We start from the raw sequence: 19403 nt of genomic DNA on the forward strand, positions 1-19403 counted from the left end.
TTAAACCTCCTCAGATTTTATATATCCAAAACTTTTTGTTTGTGGAAATACAAAACTTGAGATAACTGTTCAGGTCCCTCTCAACTCTAAAAGTTTAAACTTTATACTTAATTCTACACTGACATTTAACTTAATTTTACACTGCAAACTTAAACAACTCTAATTATAGAATGTGTGAAATAAGTGTTAAGCTCATTTGTACCCTAGTGAAATCTTAAACTGTTAGAAGCATTGCTATTCATATTTTTCATCAGCAAGGTAAACGGTATTTGTGGGTGAGACACTAAGAGCCAAGCACAAGGGTGACTTCTTAACATTAAACTCCCATCATGGCTTGATGATATTGACATTGTTCAATGAAATTTATTGAGATAAATCAATCAGGAGATACGTTCGTAAGAACAAAATTAGAAAAGCATACTGTACACCAACCTGTATTATTCTAAGGATGACCCTGATTGATGAGACATTTATTTTTTGGAATGGAAGTATTCTAAGTCAAAATAGCTTACCTTGAGGAACCACATAATACATGGATCAAATAAATTGTTTTTGTCTTTCTCTTGATATGTCTAAAGTATACCATGCACAGAGCTGTCCCTTGTAGAACAGTATTTCTATGTATCCCTATACATAGAAAGCCCAGCCGAGAGGTGACCAAATGTGCTAAACATCTGTTGCTTCCTTTTACACCCAGAAACTATGGCCACATAGCAAATAAATCCAGAAATTAGTTTCTGGCTTAAAGAAGAATCATTTATTCTGCTCAGGGGACAACAGTTAAGACAGTGAAGTCATCACAGTGGAACATCTCCTTAGCACGCCTGGCTTGATTAGGAGCTGAGAGGCTCATTCGCATGGTTGGCAAGTTGGAGTGGCTCTTCTAGAGTATATCAGGACCAGGGAGCAGAAAGCCTGGGTGAACCTTGGAACAATTTGCTTTGGCTTCATAATATTACAGCTGCTGAATTATTAGAGCCATTGTGCAGATGGAACATATTTATTAACTAAACTCAGACTCTTTACAGTATCACACGAATGGTCCTTATTCATGGTGGTCACCACAGTCAACATTTTCAGGGAACTTTCTTGGTAGACTTTAACATTGGGGAGAGATATGTAACAATAACATTCTTCAAACACCCATATTGGGTAAGGGACATTGTTGCTGCCATTTCTGGAAAACATGCTTGCCCCATCAATTAAGCTGCCTTCTATACAACACACATTGCTAGTGTTTGGGGAAGTTGACCTGCAAGTACCTTAGAAAGGACTTTCATATTCATTGCCATATCTTTGGGTTTTTTTCTTTCAAGAAGAGCTGCAAAGTAGAATGATTATGATTAGATGATATTTATTCACCAATATTCATCCTTCCAGGCTGTTCTAAGTTGACTGTGCCAAGTAACTAAAATAAGTTTTAAAAAACAGCCAAAATCCTGGACCTGTCTTTTATGTCTGTATTATGTGTTCAGTCCAGAGAAAGGACTTACAAGGGTTCATACAGAAGAAAAAGATGATACCCACTTCTAGGAGAGGTGATCCTAGGGACATCAGATAATTTTCAGTACAATCTCGGGTTATTTCCACAATCACCCTGCTACTTCAGAAGCACAGAATTTTGATCTCAAAGTTATATATAAAATAAAAAAAAAGACCAGGCTTGGCATTAATGTGACTATCAATAGACTTACTTAAAAATGATCCAACAGGAAGGACTATAAGACCATAGTGCTTTCCATTATTATTTCCTTAGAATTTCCACATCTAGTCCAAATGCTCAGGTCATCCCAAATGACCTATCATTAGTTCCTTTATCTGTTGCTGTTACTGTTAATAAGAAGCCACACAGAGGCCTACCTGTCTCATAGCCCGACCACAGTGGGAACCACTGGATGTGCAATCATGTGATGGAGAGATGGGAGAGATCTGGAGAGTTGAGGGTAGAGAGGACGGCCTGTGTGAGTAGCATGCCCTGTCACCCGAGTTCATGTTGATATCCTGGCCCATGGTGCTGCTGAGGGCCATTTTTGGATCCATGGTCATGCAGCAGCAGGGCTCTGTGTTGAAATGCAGGGCCTATGTTTGCCACAAAAGCAACTCCCCAGACTGGGCTGCTGCCTAGTTCCATGCTGATATCCAAGTACTATTCAGAGCTGGACCCACCCCTCACTGGCTGAGATGGCCCTATTCCTTGTGGCTACACCTCAGCTTGGCACAGAAGAGCTAGCCCTGGCGGCATGCGCATGGGGGAGCCAGCCAAGAGGGCATGAGAGCAGGAGAATAACCCCTTGCTAGCTATATTATTGACTAAGGCAGGGCAGTGATGGAGAGCTCACGCTGGTAGTGTGGGTGCAGGGGAGGCCTCGGGCTGACCAACTCAGCTCCCATTTGAGCCTAGCCCACCACAATATCTACCATATGAACTGCTGGAGCCTTCAAAGGCATTGGTCCCACAGATCCAAAGCAGCAGGATCTCTATGACACAGGGCAATAACTTGATATCTGAAAGGAATCTGGGTTAGGATCCAGTGTTGATGGTGTAGCAGAAGCCAGAGGCTTCAAAACAAGTGAATGAATCATTGCAATGAACATTTGCAAGTAAAGACACACAGAAAAAAGAATACACTGTGTGACACACTGCAGCTTCCATGATGAGATTTTTAAAATTATTATTAATTCTGTTTTTAATTTTTCTTTTCTTTTCTGGAGGTTGAAAGGTTGGAGGACAGAACAAAGGGATGGGGAGATGAGTGAGACTGAAGTTCATGATGTGAAAATCACAAAGAACCAATAAAAGGTTTTTAAAAATGAAAAAGAAAGAAAAAGATCTAACACAATGTGATCAATACAACTCAGATGAGAAAGTGACATGTGTATTGAAAGGCGAGCCCTTTACTCAAACCTCTTATTTCTGTTTCTTCCACTTAAGGAGCATAGAAGCTGCTACTTTATCTTAACAAGTGAAAAAGCTGAAGAAACTTCAAAAAATAACAACTTTCTTAGATGCAGCAGGTAAATGAGGTCACAGGGCAAGCTGAGAGGGCAACACACTGATGTAGAGATTTATTCCTGCCAGAGTACAAACCCACAGCCGAAATCACCAAGGAAACCAACTTCATGTGGAAAAACTCTGAACTGTAACTGACATGTTGCTAGGTGTTCAGAGCTGCCAACTCAGGTGAATGTGGGGCATTTTAGGAGACAGGTTAGACATAACCTTCAACAAACTTAGTTTTTCTTTCAGGAGCCCTCCCAGTCACTATCAAAAAAATTATATATCTTGTTAAATATCTGTAAAGAGCCAGGACAAGGGATAATATCAGAGTTCTGGTTTGTCCCTAAGAGTGGCTGGTTTCAGGAGCAGCTGTTCTATCAGCCTAATGTCCTGGTTTATCAGATTCCAGTCAACTTGAGGAAGTGAAATGCCAGCTCTACTCCTCGACAGACTTCTAGACCCAAGTAATGGGAAGAAAATGTTGAGAAAAAGAAGTAATGCCTACACTCCAGGGATAGAACTGTGGAACACTATTGAACCCCTAAATATTACAGCTATATGATTAAATGCTTATTACTATCTCTATTGTCAATTTAACACTTTCATCTTCAATAATAACTTATGTGGCATACTCCAAGGTAGAATTACAGCCTGAGGAGACTGAAAAATTGCATATAGAAAAAGAGTTACAATTATCAGACGAGTACTATCAAAACCACGATTAATATGCTGAAGATTCAAATGATAGAAATAAACATGCATGAATGCATGAATTAATTAAACAAAAATGTTACAGAGCTCAAATGCTGTAGCGGAAATGAAGAATGACTTTCTTATGGGCTCATTAGAGAATGATGAAACTCAGGAGGGAATATATAAGCTTAAGTTCATAAGAATTAAAAAAAAAACTTAAAAAAAGTATAGAGAAACAACTCAGTTATTAACATTGATCATTATGCATACATGGGAACCCACAATAGAATTTCCAGTACCAAAAGCAAAAAAGATTTGCTTGGCTGAATATGCCTGAACTCCCTTACCAGGATATGTAGGAAGGTAGAGGAAGACTGATCCCTGAGTTTTGTTGGATGGCCAACCAAGAAAAAAATTGCAAGTCTAGGTTGGTGTGAGTTTTTGTTCTAAGGAGAAAAGGCCCAGAGTGATAGAGCAAACACATTTTATTATCCTCTAGTTTTCACATGCTTCAGTACAGGTACATGTATTAATAGGCACACGCACACAAACACACACACGTACACACTCTCACACACAGACACACACACAGACACACAAAAGTTTAAATGAACTAGAATAAAGCAAGAGTGATTTTTTTAAGAACTATGATATAAGAACAAGAGGTGTCACAGATGTGGAACAGAAGTGGCAGAAAGAAGAGACATGAGAAAGAAAAGTCTTGAAACAGTAGTAACTACAAATTCTTTCTCATGCATATCAGTCAACATGGTGCAAGACTCAAGAGTGACGCCTTGCAGGGAAAATGCAAAAGACAAAATAAAACTTGACTGAAAGCACATTTATGGATGATATATGAATCTTCAGAAAACTGATGAAAATAATCCTGCAAGAAGCTAGGGAGAAGAGAGATATGCTCCTTCCTCATAGAGAAGTGGGTAAGAATTACATCTGCTTCTTAGAAACCAGAACAGCAAGCACCAAGTATATTAAAGATGGAGATAAAACCACCACTGCCACAAAATAAAAATAGCAGCAGCAGGATCTACCATTCTCAAAATCTGTTGCTGTGGAAAGCTTTTTGCAAAAGGAGGAGTAAATACAATTCCTCATGCCAGAGTAAAAATAGTGAAAGCCAAAATCTTTTAGAGAGGAGAAAAGTGTGCTTAGGATAGAAGCCTGAATTTACAGAGAAAAGAAGAGCAGCAATGGCATGGGGGTAAAGATTAAATGGAGAAGTTGGCTTTCGTAGGACCGGGAAGATGGTCCAAGAGTTACAGAGTTTATCTTCAAACAAAATGGCTATATAACTGTAATGCCCATTAGAATGGAGATCAGGGGATAGGGAGGTGTATTAGAACTTAGGACCTAAGTTCTCTCTCTCTCTCTCTCTCTCTCTCTCTCTCTCTCTCTCTCTCTCTCTCACACACACACACACACACACACACACACACACACATACACACACACTCACACACACAATGCAATAATAAATAAATATTAAAAATGTAGATCAGGCATAGTGCTTGCCTATAGCAACAACTTTGGGAAGTAGAGACAAGAGCTTCTGAACATTGTTACCTAACAAGATTAGCCATATTGGAGCCCTAGGTTTGACTGAGAAACCCTACTTCAATAAGGCGAAAGAGTTATTGAGAAAAGTTCTTAACATCAGTCTTAGATAACCATCTCCAAGTAGGTACTTACACTATACATACATACATAAATACATACATACATACATATATATATATGTGTGTGTGTGTGTCCATCAACATACAAAAACACATGTACTTATATACACAAGAAATGAAAAATGAAAGAAAATTTGTTATTTATAACTGATTAAACAATTATTATTTATTCAAGTTAATGAATATATGTGGGACCTTATATATCCATTAACCAGGGACCAGTCGGTAGACTGGTTGAGCTAGGTTCACTCCAGAGACCCAGTAGAACATTTTACAAGGGACAGAACCTCTGAGCCATGCTCTCAGACTGCTGACTCCTCAACTCCATAATCCTGTGGCCATTAGTCATGTATGGCCACATCCCAGGCCACTAGCATTCTGGCTGGTCTCCACCCCTACAGTCATCTGGCTATAGCCAGGCTTTCCCCACTCCACAGTTACCTAGCTGTTGCCATGTAACCCACCCTACTAGAAGAAGGCTTCTTGCCCCTCCTTTCTTGCCCTTTCTCGCTCTCTCTGCCCTCTATCTTTCTCTGTCCTCTCTTATCTCTTTCTGCCCTCTCTGTCCCACTCTTTCCATTCTTTCCCCTCTTTCCATGTGGTCACAACCATCTCTCATCCCTCTATCTTCTCTTTTCTCTTTATTTCTCTGTCTCCTTTTCTCTTCCTACTTTTCTATAATACAGCATTGCAACTATGAACTGTTTCTTCTTATTAAAACCCACCTTGTAAGAACATGGAGCAGGCCTCAGTCAAGCTTCCTCAACAGGTGTCTGGGAGGCCCATGCCAGAACAGCACCATCTTCTGAGCACTGACCTCCCTCCCTGCTAACCAGGCAGTCTCCTTCTCTACAGGTACTTGGGTGCCATCACGGTGCAGTGCGCAGGCCTAGGCAGTGATTCCCTATCCCCCTATGTAGGATTTGCCTGCCAGTGTTTCTCCTATGCGGGCCTTGCTACTGCCCTCACTTCTTTTTTTCCCACAGAAATAATGCTTTGAGCCATGAGTAAAATTGTGTGTGTGGCAGCATGTGTACTGAAATATGCTTGCGTGTTAATGACCAAGTGATCCGAATGGCAATAAAACTTGAAACTAAAGGGAAAAATACAAGGCTCTTTATGATAAGGTCCTTCATTCTATTATGAGGCCTGTGTTGTAAATTACTCTAAAAGACTATTTTATTATAAACCCTACTATGGAATATACTTGAAAGGACCTTGAATTAGTCTGAAATTGGCCTGGATTAGTAACAAATACATAGTACAAATGAAGGAAAACCACTTAAAATGGGGGAAAAGCCCTATATAAATGACAGGTTGTGGTTGTTGGACTGTGACAACAGGATACTATGATCTGGGGAGTTTATAAACAATAGAAATTTGGGGACAGCTAGAGAGTTGGTACTTGCTAGGTAGTCTAAAGATCTGTGTGTGATCCAACATAGATATAGTAGAAGCAAGTTGTCCTGTGACCCACACATGTGTACTGTGGACTACGTGGCATTTCTCCTAAGAAATGAAGTAAGCCTTCCAGTTTCCATCTGTACCCATAGCTGGTCCTATGCCACAGTGCTCCATACCCAAATACTGTCTGAAGATAACTAGCCTTCCAGGAGTATGGACACACCTGAGAGCACAAGTAAGACCACCACTTCTGCTCTGAGGGACTCGCCCAGAGACTTTAGGACAGAGGAACTGAGGAGCAGCCTGGGACAGGATCCTTCTGGTTTCTGTCTGCACCCAGAACTGATCCTGTGCCACAGTTTTCCGTACCTAAATTCCTCCCAGAGAGAACTGATCTCCCAGGAGTACTAACACATGGGCTTGCAGGAGGGAGAAGCCACAGTCAGAGACAGCAAGACCATATAACACCAGAGATGACCAGATGGTGAGAGGCAAGGACAAGAACATAAGTAACAAAAATCAAGGCTACTTGGCATCATCAGAAACCAGTTCTCTCACAATAGTGAGCCCTAGATACTCCAACATACCAGAAAAGCAAGACTTTGATATAAAATCACATCTCATAATGATGATATGGGACTTCAAGAAGGATTCCCTTAAAGTAATATAGGAAAACACAAGTTAACAGCTAGAAATCCTTAAAGAGGAAACACAAACATCCCTTAAAGAATTACATGAAAACACAACCACATAGGAGAAGGAATTGAACAGACCTTCCAGGATCTAAAAATGCAATTAGAAACAATAAAGAAATCACAAATGGAGACAACCCTGGAGATAGAACAACCTAGGAATGAGATCAGGAGTCATAGATGCAAGCATCACCAAAAGAATACAAAAGATAGAGAATCATAGGGACAGAAATACCATAGAAAACATTGACATAACAAAGAAAACACCAAATGCAACAAGCTCCTAACCGAAAACTTTCAGGATATCCAGGACATGATGAGAAAACCAAACCTAAATATAATAGATGTAGAAGAGAGTGAATATTCCCAACTTAAAGTACCAGTAAATATCTTCAATAAAACTATAGTAGAAAACTTCTCCAACTAAAAGAAAGAGATGCTCATAAATAAACAAGAGGCCTATAAAACTCCAAATAGATTGGACCGGAAAAAAAATTCATTCTGTCACATAATAGTCAAAATACCAAATGCACAAAACAAAGAAGGGAAAAATGTCAAGTAACATAAAGGCATACCTATCAGAATTACACTAGACTTCTCAACAGAGACTATGAAAGCTAAAAGATCCTGGGCTGATCTCATACAGACTCTAAGAGAACACAAATGCCAGCCCAGGTTACTATAAACAGCAACACTCTTCATTACCATAGATGTAGAAACCAAGATATTCCATGATAAAAACAAATTTACACATTATCTTTCCTCAAATCCAGCATTACAAAGGATAATAGATGGAAAATGTCAACACAAGGAGGGAAACTATACCCTAGAAAAATCAAGAAAGTAATCTTTCAACAAACCCAAAAGAGGATAGCCACACAAACACTAAAATAACATCAAAAATAACAGAAAGCAACAATTACTATTCCTTAATATCTCTTAACATTGATTAACTCAATTCTACCAATAAAAAGACATAAAAAGAGACTGGATACCTAAACAGGACCTAGCATTTTGCTGGATACAGAAAATGTACTTCAGTATCAAAGACAAACATTACCTCAGAATAAAGGCCTGGTAAACAATTTTCCAAGCAAATGATCCCAAGAAACAAGCTGGAGTAGCCATTCTAATACCGAATCAAATCTTCTTTCAACCGAAAGTTATCAAAAAGAATAAGGAAGGTCACTTCATACTCACCAAAGTAAAAATCTACCAAGAACTTTCAATTCTGAACATCTATGCTCCAAATGCAAGGGCATCCACATTCATAAAGGAAACTTTACTAAAACTCAAAGCACATATTGTACCTCACACAATAATAGTGGGAAAATTCAACACCCTACTCTCATCAATGAATATATCATGGAAACACAAAAATTATACAGAGACACATTAAAACTAACAGAAGTTAAGAATCAATTGGTTTTAACAGATATCTCTAGAATTTTCCAACCTAAAACAAAATAATATACCTTCTTCTCAGCACCTCACGGTACCTACCTTCTCCAAAATTGTCCATATAATTGGTCACATAATAGGCCTCAACAGAAAGAAGAAGATTGAAATAATCCCATGCATCCTATCAGATCACAATGGAATAATCTGATCTTCAATAGCAACAAAAACAACAGAAGTCCCACATACACATGGAAGCTGAACAATGCCCTATTCCATGATAATTGGTCAAGGAATAGATAAATAAAGAAATTAAAGACATTTTAGAATTTAATGAAAATGAAGGCACAATACATCCAAACTTATGAGACACAATGAAAGCAGTGCTAAGAGGAAAACTCAGCTCTGAGTGCCTACAAAAGACACAGGAGAGAGCACACCTGAAAGCTCTGAAAAAAAAAGAGCTAATACACCCAAGAGAAGTAGATGGCAGGAAATAATCAAACTCAGAGCTGAAATCAACCAAGTAGAAACAAAAAGAACCATACAAAGGATCTGGCTCTTTAAGAAAATTAACAAGATAGATGAACCCAGACTAACCAGGAGGCACACAGCATCCAAACTAACAAAATCAGAATGAAAAGGGAGATAGAACAATGGAAACTGTGGAAATTCAAAAAAATCATCAGATACTTCTGCAAAAGCCTATATTCAACAAAACTGGAAAATCTTGATGAAATGGACAATTGTCCTGATAGATAGCAAATATCTAAATTAAATCAGGATCAGATAAACAATCTAAACAGTCCTCCAACCTCTAAAGAAATAGAAGCAGTGATTAAAAGTCTCCCAATCAACAAAATCCCAGGAACAGATGGATTTAGTGCAAAATTCTATCAGACCTTCAAAGAAAACCTAATACCAATACTCTTCAAACTATTCCACAAAATAGAAACAGAAGGAAGACTACCCAATTCATTCTATGAAGCCATAGTAACACTGCAAAGTCTCCCTTGGAGATGAAATGGTTTCTGTCTAATCAGGAACTTGTTACAATTTCCTTTCATAGAGGACTTGATAAGAGTTTTTTTTTTATACTTTTATCATATTTAATGTTCCAAATAGATTTTTATAAATGGGTTGAGTGGTCATTACATATATTTAAGAGTTATTTAACTATTATAAATTATTTTGATGATTCAAAAATATCAATACTGAGTTGCATATTTTAGAATATACTTTATTAGTTTAATAAAAATAGAAAATCAAGTAAATTGAGAATTTAAGTTGAAAAAAAGGAAAAGAAATTCATTTCTCAATTGGCTGAAAGTTAAAAGCTCTGGCATCTAGCTCCGAGATTGTACCTGACAATGTGGATTGGGCTGGAGAGTCTCTCAGAAGAACTCTGCCTCTGAAACATAATAGTCCTCTGAAACTACTTTCCTTATATCAATACCTTGGGAAGTAATTTATTAAAGATGTTTTAGAAAGTTTACTGATTTTCATTTAACAATAGTCTAAGAAGTGACGTAAGTGAAATCATGAAAATACTTCATTGAAATAACTAGAGGTAGATAAACTGCATAAGGGAAATATGATCAAATAATCAAATAGAAACTAGTAGAAATAATGTAGATGTTAATTTAACTCTACCAGGTATCTCTTTGTTTATTAACAACATAAGAGACATTAGCTAAAAGACAGGAAAAAAATCAAGAATGCATGCAAAGGTATACATTGCCTATGAGGAACTCATTATACCTTCAAACTTACATACAATATAACCTCCAAGGATACTGAGTGATATACCTACTTGTTATTAAAAGAGGTGACAAAAATATGTGGGGGCCCATTGTAGTTAAACATTCAGGAAGTTACTGGGGAGGCTGCAAGTTTTAAATAGCCTACTAACTAGTGAGGAAATGTCAATTTCCCAAGCAGAAACAATCATCCTTAATGTTTATGTGCTTAAGAAAAGAATATTCAATATATATCAAAATCTGATAGACCTGTCAGAAAAAATTAGATATGTCAGTTATATTAGCAGGCTCTAATATTTCTTCATCATAAATGCATAGGGAGCAAGTACGAATTGACAAAGGACAGAGCTGAATTAAACAGCATCATCAGTTCAATGAATTTAATGGTATCTTTTTAGCACTTAATCGTACAATAGCATATAATACAATACATTCTCCTCACAAGTGTTAAAATTCACCAAGACAGAACCTATTCTGAGCCATAAAACATATCTTACAAATTTTAAAGCATAGGGGGCTGGCAAAGTGTCTCACAAGAGAAAGTTCCTTGTTATTCAAGTCTGGTTGCCTAATCTTGATATGTAGAACCAATTTGATACTGGAAGGAAAGAAATGACCCCACCAATGAATCTTCAGGTCTACACATATGTGCTGTAGTACATGTATACCTACAAGTGTACATACACTCAAAGATGGTAACTAAAATTAAGAAAAATTAAATGTATAGTAATCACACAATCTCTGCTCTGAGACTATAGTAGAATGAACCTGAAAAATCAAAACCAGAAAGATGGAAACTTTTCCTCAAAATGATTGTGATTACATGATATATCTACATAACACAAGTAAGAAATATAACCAAAATTATGAAAATATTTTGAAAAATTTATGAAAAGAAAGTAAAACATATAAAAATTTTTGGGTTGTGGGAAGGACTGTGCTTAGGGGAAATTCATAGTAATTAGCATGATTATTTGAAAGCAAGTATCTAAAAATCAATCATTTATTATTCCACTTTAGAAAATGAGATATTGAGAGCAAATTAAATCTAAAGCAAGCAGAATACAAAAAACAAATATCAGAGAAAAACCCAGTAAAATTGAAAATAGGAGATCAATGGAAAAAACCCAACAAAACTAAAAGCCAGTTCTTTGAAAAGGTCCATACTATCAATATGCCTCCAACCAGGATAACAAGACAAAGGAAAACCAACAAACACGGGTAGTTCCAGATCAAAAAGAGGGCATCACTAAAACATCTAGGGACAGTTAATAATGAAGGAAAACTTTAACTCTCTACCCATAAATCCAATAACCTAGGAGGAAAGGACCTATTTTTTGAAAGACAAAACTTGTCAGTTTTATGCAAGAGGAAAGAAACAATCAAAATAAGCTTATATCAAATAAAATTATTGAATTGGTAAATATGAATATGACAAAAAGAACAGAATGAGATGTGTTCAAAGGTGAATTCTGTGTAACATTTAATACTAAGAAATGACATTTCTTCAAAATGTTCCCACAAGTTAAAAGTAAAGGAAATATTTCCAAATTATGATGTTAGGTTTATACAAGCCAGACAAAGGCACTATAAGAAAACTGTGTAGCCATATTTTACAAATATAGATGCCAAAATATTAAATATAATAATATCTTAAATATCTTAAACATATTAAAAATTGATTCCACCATTACATCTGTGTCATTGAATCAATGACTGTATTTCAATATACCACTAGAAATCAAGCTAAAGTAAGGCAAAAACAATAAAAGATACATCAAATGGCAAGGAGGAAATAGAATCTTATGTCACAGATAAGACAGTAATCTACATATTATATACATGTCACCTATATATTATGTATAATCTGAAAGAATCAATAATAATCTCCCAGAACTTTTAAGTGACAGAGAGAAGGTTATTTACTTCTTTTGTACTAGCAAAGTACAAATGATATTTGAAACAACATACTTTACTATTTCTGTCTGCATCCAAAATACTGAATTACTTAGGCTTAGTTGTAACAACAAACTCACAAGTGCTATGAAGAATAACTTCAAACTCTGGTGGAAGAGGTTGAAGACCATAACAAATGGAGACATAGCTTACATTCAGTACAATGAAACTCAACAATTTTAACTTATTCCATATCAATTGTAAATGAAAAGCCTAGGATGTTATTTTGTGGGCAACAATATGTTCTTAAAGTTATGTACCCCCGAAATGAACCCCCAAAAGCCAACTCAGTTTTTAGAACAAAATCTGGATCACTGATATCCTACAACCCTAAGATTTATTCTAAAGCTTTAGAAATCAAGAGTAGGTGGTAAGTGGTGAAAGAACAGACAAAAAGATCAATAGAACAGAATAGAGTCCAGAAATAACCACAGAATAGTCACCCAGCATCTAACAAAAAAGGAAATGAAGTAAAATGGACCAAAGGTAGCCTTTTATCATATGGATAAAACTGGATATTCACTGGAAAGAAAATGAATTCACATGCAGTCCTTATGCTTGCAGGAAAATTAACTAAAAATGGATCATGGCCCTAGAAGGAAAAAATATCTAACTTACAGAAGATCACATAAGATAATTTCTAGATGACCCAGGACATAGCAAAGGCTTTATGGGAACAGTTGCAGAAGCACTATGTAACTAAAGGTTGATAAGAATTTGATCAATGGGAATAATTGTTATCGGAAACATAACAAGAGGATGAAAAGTTACAACACAGACTTAGAGAATACCTTCCAGAGCTACTGATACCCTTCAATACAGAACATACAAAACAGCTCTTACAACTCCATAAAGAGGAAAGAAGCCACCAAGTCATAAAATGAACAAAGAGCAACTTATTCAAGAAAATATACAAGCCACAGGAAATGAACATGTCAAATAGGTTCAACATTGTATGTTATTATGGGATTTTGAATTTAAAAAAAACAAAGGACAACACATGCCTATTCAGAATACTAAGACTACTCTGCATTAGTATAATAAGAGAGGAAGTAGATGACCTTGGTCTACACTTAGGCATTTAGAAAGTCTCTGAAATGTAAATAGTCTCATGATCAGATGGGGCCAATTTACTTCTTGGTATTTACCCAGATAAACTAAAAACTTATGTTTACACAAGTACCTGCTGATAGATGTTTATAGCAAGTTTATTCATAAATGCAAAAACAATGAAGCAATCAAGATATGGTTTAGAATAAGAGTGGATAAGTAGCTAGTTACATATGGAGGGTGGTATATTATATTGATGTTACAAAGAAACGAACCATGAAACCATGATAAGACATAAAGTTACCTTAAATGTATAATTAGTAAGTGATTGATTCTAATTTAAAAAGGAAAAGACACAACTCAAGGACAAATACATGACATTGTTGACAAGACAAAACCTTGGAGACAGGAAATGAGAAACCATTCTGAAGGATATGAAAATGGTCTACAGATATATAGTGGTAGGCTTTGTTAGCTTGATAACCTCTAGCCTCACTGACAAAGTCTTGATGAAAACTGACTAAATTAGGTTGTCTTGTGACCATGCCTGTGGGGGATATATTTATTACAATGACATAAGAATATTCAGGGACTATGGGTTGCATTATTCTTTGTGTGTAAATGAGGAGGGAGGGACTGTTGAGCTGACCATGAGCATGCACACAGATTGCTGTATGTTCTAATTACAGTTATGATGTGAACAGTTGTGTCAAGCTTTTGTTGCTGTGACCTCCCTATAGTGATAAACTATAACCCTGATTTCTGAGCCAAAATGAATCTTCTCTCCCCCTGCTTTTGTCATTGCTTTTGTCAAGAATTTTTGTCATGTGTTTCCAAAATGACTTCCCTTATTCCTGCTGTTCCTGATTACAGACATCAAAACCCATGTTTCTAGGCTCCAGCACTGACTAAGAACCACACACTCTCAGTGAGCCTTCTAGGATTTCAATCTCAAGCTGTTATTCAGCCTCATCAAACAGATAAATATTGGGTTGTTGTCCTCTCTGGTATTAAAAAGCCTCTTTGGGAATACATCAACTACTAAGACAGACAGTCTCAAGTTCCAAGGATCCACTTGATACTCAGCATCTCAGATGCTAATGACTATTGTTACAATTTTAATGTATGTTGACAAAATTTCCTCTGAAATATTCTTTTCTTGACATTTTCCTTTTGTTATTTTCCCCTTTTATAATATTCTACTAAATACTTCTACATTTTCCTTCACAATATTTTTACTATTTTCTTGATAATTTCATATACAAAGTTTTAATCATTTTCAGTCCTTCCCTAGCTCTTTCCCATGCCACACCCCATTTTTATCTATCCAACTCCCTCTCTCCCCTCTCTGTCACCTATAAAGTCTAATTTGTGCTGTCCATATATTCTTAGGTAGATAGTCTCATTGTGCCGAGCATGGTCATCTTACCAGAGCATCCACTATTACAGAAAACTGACTTGCCAACAGCTTCTGGGTGTGGGGTGGCACTTCATGCACAGTTCCCCTCTCCTCACTGGGATTTTGTCTGTCATAAAGCGGCACAAGTCTTATGCATGCCATCACAGCCTCTTAAATTCATATGCTATCTGTCTGCTGTGTCTAGAAAACACCTTTTCCTTGTAGTCATTCACTACCCCATTCTTAAAATCTTTCTGCCTCCTCTTCTTTAATGACGAGTCTTGGGATGGGTGGAGTAAAGGCTTTCATAACATTAGATGATGGGTTTTTATTGAGACACAGTTGTTTTAAGGGCTTTAATTCAACACAATGCACTACTCATTCCTTGGCTTTCCCTTCTTCTTGTGGATTGAAGAGCTAGAAGATGGATTTTGACTGTTAATCTTGGTAAATGATTTACTTAAAAGATAGTATTGATACCAGTTGCATTATACGGAGTAGGTGAAAATCTGCCATAGCTGATGAATAATAGCTGAGTTACAGAAATACATTAACATCAAGAGTTTCATGTACATGACCTATCATTTTAAGAAGTACTAACTTTCTAACCCAAAAGAGCCTTAGGGACAGAACTGTGTCAGGGAGTATTCATCTGACAACTAGAACCATTCCTCTGGTAGATTTCTACTCTGGTCTCATTCTCTGAATGATGCTTCCAAGTAAGCTAATTCTTTGAATCTGGATGATACATAAAACTTAAGACAGTTTAAGGCCTGTATGTTCCAAACCCCAGAGTGTTATATTGAATAATGTGTAGAATCAAGGTTTAACCATAGATTGGTATTAAAGATTCTCATATATTTACAAATCTAGTTTTACAATGGAAATAATCACTGCTTCCAAGACCTTATTTTCATACTCAAATAATTCAATAAAGTTAATTAAGCCTAAAGACCATGATATATTATCTCACAGAAAAGGTCATGCTGGAATACAAGCTTATCTACTACTGAAAGCAGGAGAATAGATCAAGGCTTAATCTCATATGTAGCTGCTGCAGCACAGTGATTTTGCAGACCATGGGGAATAAATAACACTGGAGTGGGCCAGTGAAATGAATGGCAGATTGGTTGTCACTGGTTTCCTTCCTGCTTCAAGTGACTTTTATCCACACACATTCTAATTTATCACAATTCAAGAAAACGTTTGTGAAACTGTGCTGTTTGATTTCTAGCCATCCTTCCTAAGAACCTGCATCACATAAAGGTTTATCGAAAAATGCCTATATATTATAATTATTGAAACATCTTACAGTGAGCACCTTCTGTGTCTAGTTTTAAAAGGTTCTATTTGTAGCATGCCCTCATCATATATCTTAAGTCCAAAATATCACTTTTTAGGCAAACCAAATATATACTAGAAAATCCCTACAATGAGCCTTAAATAGCTAGGTCCACTCATCAGAGAACTTACAGCAGTATTCTTTTGCTTATCTTTGCCTTTGGCCTACTGATGGGTAGAAGATGACATGTACTTAAAAGTAAGGAAAGACATACTTGGGGTATCACTGGGATAGAGAGTTAAGTCACATTTTCTGGGTGCATGCATGGAATGAAATCTTTTGAGTTAAATATAAAATTGATAGAACGCTACTCCACACATATGCTGATAGACTGTGTCTCTTCAAACTCTCCACACATGAAACAAAAGTGATTATGTGTGGGCACATACATTTTTATCTGCAGGTACCCAATGACATAGTAAGCTTTCTTGCTATGTCTTGTAAAGGAGAAAACAATTCTCGGGGAGAAACTAATGCTTTCTAGATCTCGTGGAAGGAGAGAGGACACAACAAATACTAAAATTTGATGTGAAGAGATCACAGTGAAGGAACAGAAAAATAAGTGATCCATTTACCCATGAGTGTCACAGAATAAACGGAAACAGCCCAGGTCTCCTGTGTAATGGAACATAATCTAATCCATTCATAGCTCACATTGCATATAAAGATGTTTTTGTGTGGCACACTGGACTTAAGGGAAAGCTCCCACTGCTTATTAGATGATGTGACTTTTGTTTTTGCCATGGGCACAGGCTGAAGCATATATTCAGATCCAGCCTTTCTTTTGTTATAATGTTTTTTGATACTTTGTTCAATAAGTTTTCTAAGAGTTTCATTCTCATAATACAGAAGGCTGTGATTGCTAGTGTAGAATCCTTTGGTTTAGTATTCAAACCTACAATAACAGAGATGGAACTTATTGACATTATAAACTTTGTCTGGATGTTATTTTTAAATAAATACCTAGTACCAGATACTTAGTGTAGTGCCCAAAGCAACTAGCTGAATTAGTTTGTTCAAAAATATGAGTCATTTTTTTCTGTAACTTAAACTATGTCCCCCATTATTAACAATATGCATAGAATATAAACCTTCCTAGGCAATTCTTGTAATGAATGTATCTACAGTCTAGGAATTGTGTATGCTGCAATGAATACAAAATCAGAGGGCAGGGGGTGTTATGTAATTCCCTTCCCATTAAACAGAAAACCAATTTACTTAATTGCTTGTGCTTAAGGGCAATGCCATTTCATATGGCTTACTGTTTTATACCAATGTGAGACTATTAAGCTATTAACAGTACAAGTCAATAAAAAATATTCATAGACCATGAACTTTCATGTTATGGAAGGAACAGACTTGATAAAGAATGACATTAACACATGAACTTTCATGTTTCAGACACTTGACTCTTCACAGAGATGACTCCATGTCTTCTCTTCAATCCTTCTGTGATGTGTCAATCAGAAGAGTTAAATTACATTATCAACTCATATGTTCTTAACTCTGAGGTCTTCTTACACAAGTAAAAGCTATCCAGTTGATCCTTTGAGCATTTCTGCACATTTCCATCAAACTTCTTTGGAGTGTCTCAATGCATACTTATTCAGCATTAACTAACAAAGAGAGTCTTCTATTAAATAAAATATTACAACAGATTATGACCAGATAGTTTGTGACATGGCAGAGGTTACTAATGCTTGAAATTGAATTCTTCATTTAAGAATATAAACCAGGAGAATGTGTAGAGAATTCTTTTCTAAACTGAATAATTGGTCATTAGGAAAGGAACTGGAGGTATTTATTCTTTTCAAGCCTCTTTACAACCTTAGGCAGTACGATTAGGTATTCAGAATGGAGGGAGCTAATTTAAAAATGTTTGTGTGTGTTTTACCTGTTGTTATGAAATGTAGGAGAGATAATTTTCAAGTGGGCATTCCAAGCCATGGTGAGAGGAATACTGAGTGCTTGAAGTAACTGAAAACATTTTCAAAGCCTAAAACAAGGATAACAATTGCAAACTAGTTCTTCTTAAACTAAATAAAGCCAGATGATAGAAAACAGGAATGGTGGTCAATCTATTCTTACTTGTGGCTTGTTATCGAATATCACATTAATTATTTTTCTTATATATGCTTTAGTTTCTTCAGGTTGTCATAACAACATCAACAAAGCAAAAATCATCAGTGTCTTATGACACAGACATATGTTGTCTCCATGTTTCTGTGAGCTCCAATTCTGCAATGAAGACACAGGTAGGGCCATGTTCCCTTCTGAATCCTTAGAGTTGTTGTCTTCTGAACTCTTCCATCTCCTGTGTATTCCAGTCACCCATGTCTTTGTGGGGACACAGTTGTCTCTACTATCACATAGCATTGACTCTTCCTTTGCTGTCTTTCCATGATTTTTTCTTCTTTGTGTGTCTCTGCCCAAACTGCATTATTTCCATAAGATCATTTATAGGAAATAAAGCCCATTTACTTTAGAGTGAGTTCATCTTAATTTAATCACCATTTACACAAAAGTCCTGTTTCCAAATAAGGTTATGTTCTAAAGTTCTGAACTCTAGCATTTGAACATATCCTTTAGGAGGATAGAGATTAGCCACAAATAACATTACTTGAAGTAGCATATAACACTGAAACATGATATATATGTATATATATATATATATATATATATATATATATATATACATGTACATATGCATATATTTAGTAAGAAACCTTTGTCAAATAAATATACTGAGTTGGCCATTGTGTGGTGGTCTGCTTTATTGATGTCTAACACTGTAAGTCTATAAACTCAATACTTGGATTTGAAATCTCCTGAAACAGAATGACTATCTCCAGGATCAATGTGCAAATCAACAACCAGGCTGGCCTTGCTTGATGGGGCTCATAGACATCCACACCTCTATGAAGGCTTTGGTTAGCCTTGGTATTTCACTATGAACCCATTTCTCTCATTTTTAATTAAATTTATTTATTCACTTTACAACCCCATATCAACCCTCC

General features: G+C 36.4%; 1 protein-coding gene across 1 annotated transcript in view; it reads right to left on the bottom strand.

Annotated features, from left to right (window-relative positions):
• Positions 1 to 19403, bottom strand: part of Cntn3 (contactin 3) — a 401246-nt gene that overhangs the window by 55363 nt on the left and 326480 nt on the right. The window lies entirely within an intron of this gene.

The sequence above is a fragment of the Apodemus sylvaticus genome, chromosome 2, assembly GCF_947179515.1.
Source record: "Apodemus sylvaticus chromosome 2, mApoSyl1.1, whole genome shotgun sequence".
Lineage (NCBI taxonomy): Eukaryota > Metazoa > Chordata > Mammalia > Rodentia > Muridae > Apodemus > Apodemus sylvaticus.